The 12,697-nt window shown below is 40.8% G+C and overlaps 1 pseudogene across 1 annotated transcript in view; it reads right to left on the bottom strand.

Moving 5' to 3' along the window:
• The window catches only part of LOC311247960 (cadherin-related family member 1a-like), a 31,485-nt pseudogene that overhangs the window by 742 nt on the left and 18,046 nt on the right, over window positions 1-12,697 (bottom strand). Inside the window, exons 5-6 of the transcript in view lie at window positions 9,350-9,578; window positions 7,628-7,882 (exon numbers count right to left, since the gene is read on the bottom strand). The product of the transcript in view is annotated as a cadherin-related family member 1a-like (transcript). The remainder of the gene's footprint in view (window positions 1-7,627; window positions 7,883-9,349; window positions 9,579-12,697) is intronic.

The raw sequence follows: 12,697 nt of genomic DNA, 5'->3' as shown, positions 1-12,697 counted from the left end.
GCGGCCGCGAGAGCGTTTGACTGCCCGACGGGTCGCACACCAAATCCACACTCGAGCTGCCGCCGATATCACAGTGTGCGCTCCGGCTCAGAGGTTGTTGTGGTGGCGGGATAAGATTAGGGAGGCGAATTCACAAAAAGAATGGATTGCGGGGCGCTAATAGCACCCTTAACTGCGCGCGATTTTTTGCGCGAGGTATCTGCTCCGTCTTTTTGCGAGCCATTCGCTATAAGGATATTGCGCGGATGAGATGCTAGCGCAAACACGCCCCATCATAAGGTGTGCAATTTGCTCCTGATTTGCTCCAGCGCGGTTGTTGGCTCGCGGAGCAGTTTGCACCCGACGCCGCTGTGTTGGCCGATATATCGGGAAGGGGAAGAAATAAACCCGAAATGAGGCATAGACATAACAGTATTTTTCACCATTTGTATTCGGTTGTATTTTGTTTACTTTGTAATGTATAGAGCTTGCCTAATTTGTATTTTCATGGCACATTGCATCCTTGGTTTTTGTCACCATCTTTCGTCATTGCATCCGTCCGTCATGTCCTATTGAGCTCGCGCAAAATAACCCACATGTTTCCACGTCGCGGCACTTTGCTCTCGTCTTCCGGCTCACACCAGATCACAACACACTGGTGAACAGCATGCAATGCCAGTCTTACCACTAACAAGGAAACCAGATGTTGTCAGTGGCAACATGGCAAAGTTGAATACAATATTTAAATAATAAATAATATTGCATGGGATCTCTGGGTGGCTGGCTCAATATCATCCTTGATTTCATCGGGTAGATCAAGAATTGCTTGAGATGGCAACCTGTGTCTCCGGTTGATTTCGGTCTCGCCTAAATCAAAAAAGTGATATTCTCATTAGAAATATTCTTTCGCGAGCACGCCTGGCATTACGATGCCTTCGCCTGGCAACGATTACTGCTGCCATGATCACCCGAGACGCTGGCAATGATGCCCCTTTATGAATGCGATGAGTTACCACCAGATCTCTGAAGACGTAAATAGCGTTGCTTTAACTGTGCGGTGCAATTAGCGCCGGCCTTTGTGAATTGGGAGTGTTTTTTGACGAGGCTCATTTGCATAAAAAAGGGAACATGTTCGGCCCGTATTATTACCTCATTTAAATCCCCGCAAATTGCACCGACGCACGGAGACGCAATGCTGATTGAAACGCAATTACCACCGCATTTCACCCGTTGCGCTTCCTTTTTTGAATAGCAACCTGTGTTTCAGAGCTATTTGCGCCGGCATAGCGTCAGAAAAAGCCGCGCGCAATCCCTTTGTGAATTCGGCCCCCCGCCCCGCCCCCCCAGGAGTTTTGTTTTTCTTGTACTCGTGGCAACGAATTATGGGAACGATAATTCATGTTTTTTCATTTTTTCCTTTTTGGTCAAGACAAGATCAGAAGGGCTGACTCGGGCTCCTCCCACAGCTGAGACCAAGCAGCGTCATGGAATGAGGATGAAAATGGCGTGAATCCATATTTAAAGGGAAAATGCCACCGGTTTTAAGAATTCACACATGTTCTTGTAATGTAAACGTAAATGTTCTTCCCATGCCCCGGGACAGTTTGGTCAGTATTTGTGAATAAGTTCCACCCCTAAAACTAGGAATCAGAGAGGGAAACCTCCATCAGTGATGTCACTATGGGATGTCAAATCGAGGACCGCTCCACAGACAATGAATGGGACTCCGATTTTATGAAGCCATGAAATGTTTGTGTGAGCTCTTACAGCCAAATTAGCTTTTAATTAGGGTTCAGACCATCTAGCGATGTTAGAGTATATAGACTTAAATAATAGACTCGTAAAATAAAACCCAATAGAAATCTTATTTGGGTGTGAGAGCTCATATTATGGCTTCATAAAATTAGAGTCCCATTAATTTTCTATGGAGCAGCCCCAGACTTGACATCCCAGTGACACCGCTGATTGATTTATTTAGAGTTCTCGAGCTGTAGGAGAGAGCGGTGCATGCTCACAAATACTCACTGAACCGTCCCATGCGGGGCGCAGAAAGAACGTGTGTCAAATTCTTAAAAACTAGTGGCATTCCCCTTTAAAATTACAAAGCAGATTTGGTTATTGTATTTTTCATTGTTGTCTTTTGTACATGTGTGTGTGTGTGTGTGTGTGTGTGTTATGATTACAAAAGTAAACCAAATAATTGACAACGATACGTTCTTACCACACTACAGACGGTTAACCGTCTGTAGTGTGGTAGTGAAAGGGTTAACCCTTTGGTAGTGTGGTAGTGAAAGGGTTAACCTTCTGTAGTGTGGTAGTGAAAGGGTTAACTCTTTGGTAGAGTGGTAGTGAAAGGGTTAACGCTGAGTTTCTACTGTGCTCCTTTACAGCCAAACCTAAATACAATGAGTCTCTTTGTAATAATAATACGTCTCTTTGTAATAATAATAAGTCTCTTTGTAATAATAATAAGTCTCTTTGTAATAATAATAAGTGTCTAAGTCTCTTTGTAATAATAATACGTCTCTTTGTAATAATAATACGTCTCTTTGTAATAATAATAAGTCTCTTTGTAATAATAATAAGTCTCTCTGTAGTAATAATAATAAGTCTCTCTGTAATAATAATACGTCTCTTTGTAATAATAATACGTCTCTTTGTAATAATAATAAGTCTCTTTGTAATAATAATAAGTCTCTTTGTAATAATAATACGTCTCTTTGTAATAATAATAAGTCTCTTTGTAGTGCAGAGCAAGCGACAGGACTGCGGGGGTCGAGGGTCTCGAGGGCGCGCTCCGTCTATGACCTCCGTACAATCTTTCTGATCTTGCCCTGAGGCTGGACACGGGACCTCTTCACAGAGTGCCAGTATACCACGGTCGAAATGAAGACGGTCAGGGACACGGCGAGGGACACGAGGGTCAGACAAATCCCAAACACAGCCCCCGGGCGCTTCTTGAGGCCCAAGAAGTACGAAACAAATCTGGATCTGACCTGAGAACACATAACAGTGGCAAGAGAACATGACATTCAGTTGCTTTTCAAGGGCAGCGGATTTCAATGTAATAATATCTCTAAGGCGAAACAAGCTGATCTATACGCTCCTATATCGTGGGCCGTTTGTGGAGAAGAGATGTACTACTCGTTTAGGGATGGGTACCGAATCCGGTACTTTTAATTAAGGGTATATATCGACCGAATCACGTCGCTACTACCGAGTGCCGATTCACGTGAGATCCACCGGTGCCACATTTCGGTAATGCAAAAAAAAAAATTTATAAAAAAAAAAGTATTATTATTTATTTAATTTAAAAAGATTTAAGTCCGATGACGTCAACGTTTCGTTTACCGCGAAACGAAACCTATGAAGTGTGCCGCACGTTCACATCAACGTTCATGGCTCCTATAGAGTGGTTTGTTTAATCGTTTTATACTTTTGTTTATTAAATATATTTTGTAAAACATTATTTTTTATTTAAAGATATGTGTGTGCATATATATATATACCGTAATTTTCGCACTATAAGCCGCACCTGAATATAAGCCGCAGCAGCTACATTGAATGATGTGTACATATATAAGCCGCACTGGACTATAAGCCGCAGGTGTTTTAATGTTTAATTACCATATGTAATTACCATTGGGACACAATACTGTCGGACAAATAACAAGAATTAACTCATTTACAAGTTGTATTAAGTTTAGCACATAAGGGAACAGATAAATAACATTTCAATGCAGTCGAAAAAGCTATATTTTCGATTTTTACATTTTCGGGTTTGGTCACGTCGAGTCACGTATATAAGCCGCACCGTTATATAAGCCGCAGGGTCGAAAAACGGGGGGAAAAGGCGCGGCTTATGGTCCGAAAATTACGGTATATATTAACAAATTGTTCTAAATAAATAATAATGATAATAAATAATTAGAAGTTTGGACTCATTTTTCACAACTGAGGCATGGTAGATGACATTTTTAGAGACAAAAGTACCGAAAAAGGTACCGTTGGGTACCGGTATCCATTCAAAGGTACCGGTACCGGTATCGGTTCAAATGTGAACGGTACCCAACCCTACTGGTAGCCTTCTGGTTGCTGTGCCACCCACGTACCTCCACATGCAGGGAGCAGGCAGTATATATACTGTACACATGCCTCACGTTACACACACACACCACACTCTAGACCGACAGTATATAGGACTCTAAAGGGAGTGGACCATAATTCACACAGCAGCCATTTTGCTCTTGTGTCATGCTCAGGTTGGGTTTCTTTCCACCCTGTTTACATTTAGTCATTCACCTGACGCTTTTATCCAAAGCGACTTACTGTACAAGTTCCATACAACAAGTCAGCAGGAATGGTACAACTCTGGAAGCTAAGGGTCAGTGAGATTGTTGAACAGTGTTGAACTTGGGTTATACAGACTTGAGTGCCTATAGTAGTATAGACATATTATCATAGTAGGTAGTAGTTTAGACATATTATCATAGTAGGTAGTAGTATAGACATATTAACATAGTAGGTAGTAGTATAGACATATTATCATAGTAGGTAGTAGTATAGACATATTATCATAGTAGGTAGTAGTATAGACATATTATCATAGTAGGTAGTAGTATAGACATATTATCATAGTAGGTAGTAGTATAGACATATTAACATAGTAGGTAGTAATATAGACATATTATCATAGTAGGTAGTAGTATAGACATATTAACATAGTAGGTAGTAGTATAGACATATTATCATAGTAGGTAGTAATATAGACATATTATCATAGTAGGTAGTAGTATAGACATATTAACATAGTAGGTAGTAGTATAGACATATTAACATAGTAGGTAGTAGTATAGACATATTAACATAGTAGGTAGTAGTATAGACATATTAACATAGTAGGTAGTAGTATAGACATATTATCATAGTAGGTAGTAGTATAGACATATTAACATAGTAGGTAGTAGTATAGACATATTATCATAGTAGGTAATAGTATAGACATATTGGTATAGTAGGTAGCAATATAGATATATTATTAGCATAGTAGGTCGTAATATAGACATATTATCATAGTAGGTAGTAGTATAGACATATTAGTATAGTAGGTAGTAGTATAGACATATTATCATAGTAGGTAGTAGTATAGACATATTATCATAGTAGGTAGTAGTATAGACATATTATCATAGTAGGTAGTATAGACATATTATCATAGTAGGTAGTAGTATAGACATATTATCATAGTAGGTAGTAGTATAGACATATTATCATAGTAGGTAGTATAGACATATTATCATATTGAATTGCCAGGTCCTAAAACCAACGCTTTAAGGAGATATTTTATTTTTAGAGCATTAACTCTTTGGAATAACCTGCCTCAAAACCTCTGCTGCATTTACAGTAGATTCACTTTTAAAAAGAATCTTAAATTGTTTTTAAATTGTTTTTAACACTGTAAAGTAATTTTTTGTTTTTGTTTTACACTGTAATGTAATTTTTGCTATCTTAATTGTTACAGTAGTTTCATTATGCATTGTGTGCTGACTTTTAATAATTTTGTTTTTGCAATAATAATTGTTTTTGTATGTTTTTTTTGTGTGTGGACCCCAGGAAGACTAGCTGGTTGCTATGGCACCAGCTAATGGGGATCCCTAATAAAATAAAATCAAATCAAATCATAGTAGGTAGTATAGACATATTATCATAGTAGGAGTATAGACATTATCATAGTAGGAGTATAGACATATTATCATAGTAGGAGTATAGACATATTAGCATAGTAGGTAGTAGTATAGACATTATCATAGTAGGTAGTATAGACATATTATCATAGTAGGTAGTATGATAGGCAAGATAGATTATAGGAATATTAGCACTAAGTGCATAATAGAAAAAGACAGTATGACGGTTAGTCGTTTTTTCGTTTTTTGTTTCATTTCAGATATTGTTCCCACCTTGGGTGGGAAGGAACCCAGCCTGAGCATGATCAAAATGGCCGCCGTGTGAAACAATGACGCAGCATTGCTACTGGAAACAAACACAACTCATTGCTGAATAGTCAGATATACATTAATAAGTAAACAGTATCAAATGTTGTAATTTTGGAATAAATTGGCTTGCTGCTTGTTAAACTTCCACATTGGCAGCTCTGTTTGAGATTGATTCAAATGACAACTTATTCCGTGCAGGACAAGGTGCATAATGGTGTCATTTGACATAACTGTAGCCTACAGCTACTCTACTCAAGGGTCAAGGGTCAATGGTCAGGGCCATTTCACTTTCAATTCCATCAATGAAAATGATAGATTGTAACACAATTCACACGCTAATGATGAAGCATTCCTTCTAGATAATTTCTTAGTAGATATAGGATATATATCGGTAAGAAACTTTCTATAGCTAAATCATTTCGATTCCTGTTTTGAAGAAAATTCCACCTCCTGAATTGAAAATGATTACAGCGATGTTTTAGAATTTTAGCTTGTCATTGTTCTTCACCAGACACTCGTCACCTTGGTAAATAAATTAATAAATAAATGGTAACCGGTGCTTTTATATAACAGCTTTTATCCGAAATCGCTTTACAATTTTCTCCTCACATTTGACCCATTCACTCACAAAGTCACACACCGATCACGCAAGGTGTCGGCCTGCCCATCGGGAGCAGTTAGCAGTTAAGTGTCTTGCTCAAGGACACTTCCACACGCTCCCCGGGAGGAGCGCGGGAATCAAACCGGGAACCTCCGGATTACCAGACGACCGTCACTGTCACCTTGTGAAGAAAGGTTTCAACGTTTGTCCTTCAGATTTCCTAAAAAGGAACGTTCAAGTCCAACCTTCCTGCTAGCCACGCCCGTGGTTTCGACAAGGAATATTACCGCGTCTGGTGTAGAACAAGGGGGCGACAGTGGCTCAAGGAGGGAGAGCAGTCGTCTGGTACTCCGGAGGTTCCCGGTTCGATTCCCGCTCCTCCCGGGCGGCGTGTCGAAGTGTCCTTGAGCAAGACACTTAACCCCTAATTGCTCCCGATGAGCAGGTTGGCACCTTGCATGGTCGCCTCCGCCGTCGGTGTGTGAATGTGTGAGGAGTGAACGGGTAAAAATGTGAGGAACAAATTGTAAAGCGCTTTGGATAAAAGCTGCTATATATAAAAATTAGGGATGTCCGATATTATCGGCCTACCGATATTATCGGCCGATATCGGCATAAAAATGTGATATCGGAAAATATCGGTATCGGTTTAAAAAATATATATATATATTTTTTTATCTTTTTTTTTTACATTTCTATAACCTTTATTTACCCAGGCAATCAAGTAAGAACAAATTCAGATTTTATTTATTGTCAAAAGTATGCATAATGTCCACAACAAGAGATATGTAATGTTAATTACCTGAAATTATTCCATTTTTTGGGGGGGAAACCCTGCATATATCGGTATCGGTTGATATCGGTTGATATCGGTATCGGAAATTAAGAGTTGGACAATATCGGTATATTGGTATCGGTAAAAAAGCGAATATCGAGCATCCCTAATAAAAATGCAGCCATTTACAAACATCAGACAAAAAAAAAAAAACTCCCAAGTAATCCCTTTGACCTCTGACCCCCCTGCTCTATGCACTCCCACCCCCGGAGTACTCACCGCCTCGGTGATGTCGATCTTGACGATGGCGGTGGTGCTGAAGGAGGGCTGGCCGCGGTCGCGGGCCTGCACCACCACGGACCAGGTGCAGTCGCCCTGCTTGGTGATGTTGTGGACGATGTCCATGGACTTGACGTAGGACTTGAGCACGATCTCGCCCGTGTCGCGGTCGATGTCGAAGATGTTGTCGGGCTCCGTCTTCATGATGGAGTACTCGATCACGTTGTTGGGCTCCTCCGCGTCATCGTCCACCGCCTGCGCGGGGTTAATGGAGTCGAGAGATTCAAGAGATTTATTCGTCACATACATTAAAGACTAGGGATGTCCGATATTATCGGCCGATATTGGCATTCAAATGTGATATCGGAAAATATCGGTATAGTTTTTTTACATTTATTTAACCTTTATTTACCCAGGCAAGCAAGTAAGAACAAATTCTGATTTTATTTATTGTCAAAAGTATGCATAATGTTGTGTTAATTCCACAACAAGAGATATGTAATGTTAATTACCTGAAATGATTCCGTTTTTGGGGGGGGGAGGGGCATATATCGATATCGGGTGATATCGGTTGATATCGGTATCGGAAATTAATCGATATTAATCTGGTAAAAGCTATTTAACCTAAATATTGCAAGCAAAGGTATGTGAATATAGCTTCTGTCTCCTTCAGTCGTGTTCCACAGCGAGCCTCGGTTCAAGTCAACGTGGTACCAGAACATATATGATCTGTTTACTGCAGAGCAGGAGGGACTGGGAGACCTTTAATGACTCATCATTAAACTGCGCCCTGAGAGGGACGTTCGAAGGGCCAAAGTGGAGGGAAGACTGTCGGCTTGTAAACTGTGGATATCAAACAGGGAAGGTAACGACGGTTTTAAACTGTTAAACAGTAATCCAGAACTATTTTATTGCACAAGCACTGTTGCATAATTTTACTCTGTCTATTATAATATAATATTATTCTACTATTTTATGGCACTGCACTATTGCACTATTTTACTCTGTCTATTCTATTTTACTCTTTTTAGTATTGTCTATTTAAAAAAACTGCAATAGAATCAAACCATAAAAAGGTGGCCTATTGTTTGAGGGTATTATCCTGAATTTCATGTAAATTGTTCAGCGCTTTGTCAACTGCGGTTGTTTAAAATGTGCTACAGTATATACATAAAACTGACTTGACTTGACTGTTGGGATGTTAGATCCTAATGTGAAAAACTGTGATTTTATATGTCTGCACAAATTCTATGCCAGTCCTTTTTCTGTTGTGAAGCACTTTGAGCTGCAGTTTCTGTATGAAAGATGCTGTACAAATAAATTGTATTATTATTATCATCATGAATCAAATAAAAATAAAATGTATTTGTAAGGCCCTACAACACACATTAATGTCCCCCATGGGCCGGACACGTCTTCTTTAAACAAGTCAAGAAGAAACACCACAATAAATCAAGAACAAAACAAAAACACCATGAAATCCAAAAAATTTAAAATAAATCAAATAAATGAATGCAACACTCCCAGACAGACCCCACGCGAAGGTAAGGAAACACTAAAACCTAGCAATAGGAAAAAATGCACCACAGGCTGGACCTAAGGAGAGAAACCTTAGAAGGGCCGTTCAAGGGGGGATCTCCCTTCTTAGACGTCGGTGATGATAGTAGTGTTACAGACTAACAGGCGAGACAGTTGGTACATCATCATCACAGAGGAACACACCTGTATTTGCACCGGCACTCCGATGACCATGGTCTTCTCCAGGGAGTTCTCGTTGAACTCGGGCGGGTGGTCGTTCAGGTCCAGCACGGTCACGAACACCTCCGCCAGGCTGTACTTGCCCTCGGTGTCCTCCGCCTTGACGTAGAAGTTGTACTTGGACCGCACCTCCGCGTCCAGGCTCGCCCACGGCTGGGTGTAGATGATCCCGGAGGTGGGCTGAATCAGGAACCTATAAAGGTCGGGGAAAGGCATCGTTGAAATGTTTAATAATAATAATAACTAGACAATTCCACACGGGGGAAATTGTGAAAGTGTGGGTGACGCCTGTGCACCGCCGGCCAAGGGGAGAGGGTCTCTCGCGAGTCTCTATGACAAACGGTTCAAAAGATACACAAAGGGGGCGCGGCCTAAGGATCGGGGGAGTGGTCAACATAGACCAATGAAAGAGGATATCCCTACTGAGTACAATGACACAACCCACAAGTCTCTACGACAAACGGTTCAAAAGATACACAAAGGGGGAGGAGCCAAACTATGGGCGTGGTCAACATAGACCAATGAAAGAGGACATCCCTACTGAGTACAATGACACAACCCGCAAGTCTCTACGACAAATGGTTCAAAAGATACACAAATGGGGAGGAGCCTAACTATGGGCGTGGTCAACATAGACAGATGAAAGAGGAAGTCACTACTGAGTACAATGACACAACCCGCAAGTCTCTACGACAAACGGTTCAAAAGATACACAAAGGGGGCGCGGCCTAAGGATCGGGGGAGTGGTCAACATAGACCAATGAAAGAGGATATCCCTACTGAGTACAATGCCACAACCCACAAGTCTCTACGACAAACGGTTCAAAAGATACAAAAAGGGAGTGTGGCCTAAGGGGGTGTGGTCTAAATATCGGGGGAGTGGTCAACATAGACCAATACAAGAGGATATCCCTACTGAGTACAATGAGACAACCCGCAAGTCTCTACGACAAACGGTTCAAGAGATACACAAAGGGGGTGTGGCCTAAGAGTGTGTGTTTAAGGATTGGGGGAGTGGTCAACATAGACCAATGAAAGAGGACATCCCTACTGAGTACAATGCCACAACCCGCAAGTCTCTACGACAAACGGTTCAAGAGATACACAAAGGGGGTGTGACCTAAGGGGGTGTGGTCTAAGGATCGGGGGAGTGGTCAACATAGACCAATGAAAGAGGACATCCCTACTGAGTACAATGACACAACCCGCAAGTCTCTACGACAAACGGTTCAAGAGATACACAAAGGGTGTGTGGCCTAAGGGGGTGTGGTCTAAGGATCGGGGGAGTGGTCAACATAGACCAATGAAAGAGGATATCCCTACTGAGTACAATGACACAACCCGCAAATCTCTACGACAAACGGTTCAAGAGATACACAAAGGGGGTGTGGCCTAAGGGAGTGTGGTCTAAGGATCGGGGGAGTGGTCAACATCGACCAATAAAAGAGGACATCCCTACTGAGTACAATGACACAACCCGCAAGTCTCTACGACAAACCGTTCAAGAGATACACAAAGGGGGTGTGGCCTAAGGGGGTGTGGTCTAAGGATCGGGGGAGTGGTCAACATAGACCAATGACAGAGGACATCCCTACTGAGTACAATGACACAACCCGCAAGTCTCTACGGCAAACGGTTCAAAAGATACACAGAGGGGCCATCAAGGGTTAACTCCCTGAGAGGTCATTGCCAGGTCAGCAGTACTGAGTTGATTGACAGCTCCCTCTGAGTCATGCACACCTGCTTACCCCTAATTAAACTGATGCAATGACATGCACTCTGGTGCCAATGTATTTCAATGAGGGCTGACGCATCCTTCAGTCTCACGATGATTAAAAGAAAACGATAAGAGATGACGCTTAGTCACTTTAATATGAGCGCTTGAGGACCCAAATGAAGGGTTAAAAGTAGTGCTGTCAAACGATTAAAATATTTAACTCGATTAATCGCAAATTAATCGCATTTTTTTTTTTAATTTTTTTTTATTACCTTAAACAGATCTTTTTCAAGTTCCAAGTTTTAATACTCTTATCAACATGCGAGTCAACAAATGCTTGCTTTATGCAGCCATTTAACACAAAAGGATGACCCTCATGCATTGCAAATTTGCATCAAATTCAAAACAGAGTGATGCACAAAATAACTTAAAAGAAAATAATAATTTAAAACAATGAATAAAGTGTGCATGAAATAATAGGGGAAAGAAAACGTTAGGAACTTGTTACATTCACACACACAAGGGCTGATTAATCACACACCCCCCTCTCTCCCTCACACACACACTCTCCCAGATCTCTTTCTCTTTTGCCCCTTCCTCATCTCTCTCACCCCCCTCTCTCTCTATATCTCACTCACACACACACACACACACACACACACACACACACACACACACACAGAACACACACACACACACTTCAGAAACAAACATAGTATCAATGAGAGCATCAATAATACACCTGAGTGAAGTCTAGTAAAAAAAAAAAAAAAAAATTTTTTTTTTTTTTTTTTTTTAGTTAATCTTGAGTTAAAAAAATTAGTGGCATTAATAGAATCGGGAGTTAACGCGATATTAACGCGATATATTTGACAGCCTTAGTTAAAAGAAAAGAGTCGGGGAGGAAGGGGGTGGGCTACTTGGGAGCAGGGCTGTGTTGTGTGAAGGCAAGTGTGAACAGGTGTGTTTTTAGGTGGGTTTTTACACGCTACTTTATCAAATCAAATCAAATCAAATGTATTTATATAAGCCCGAGATCACATCACATTGCCCCCATGGGCTGCACAGTCAAGAAGAGACATCAACGGACCAAGAACAAAATCTAAAACAAAACCACCATAAAATCCAGATTATGCAACACTCAACAAGATATGGAACGATTAACTAAAACCTATAACATAAACACATATACATACATACATGGTAGCAAGCAATAGTAACTAAGGCACATCAGAACATTTTAAATAAATAGAGCTAAAAACAACAATAAGAAAGCATGGGAAACGAGCATGAACTCAAAGCGTTATGAACTTGAACTTTATGGCCCCCAATTGACAACAGACCAATCAGAAAACAGTTTAAATTCCTAGACTCACCAATGAAATGTCCTGTCCACATATACATCTATGACAGAGGCATTAGCCAGTAAAATAGCTATACAAAACGTAAAAACAAAACTCTAAAATGTATTCACATTGAACTCGAAATTCCCCAAGGGGATCAATAAAGGAATATCTCATCTTATCTTACTCCTCGTTCATCATTAGCCTTTCATTGTCACGTAACCCCGATGAAGGCATGTTGCTGAAACGCGT

This window comes from Notolepis coatsorum (assembly GCF_963971535.1).
Source record: "Notolepis coatsorum genome assembly, contig: SCAFFOLD_158, whole genome shotgun sequence".
Lineage (NCBI taxonomy): Eukaryota > Metazoa > Chordata > Actinopteri > Aulopiformes > Paralepididae > Notolepis > Notolepis coatsorum.
The sequence above is the reverse complement of the archived record's forward strand: the minus strand, read 5'-3'. Positions and strand labels throughout refer to the sequence as shown.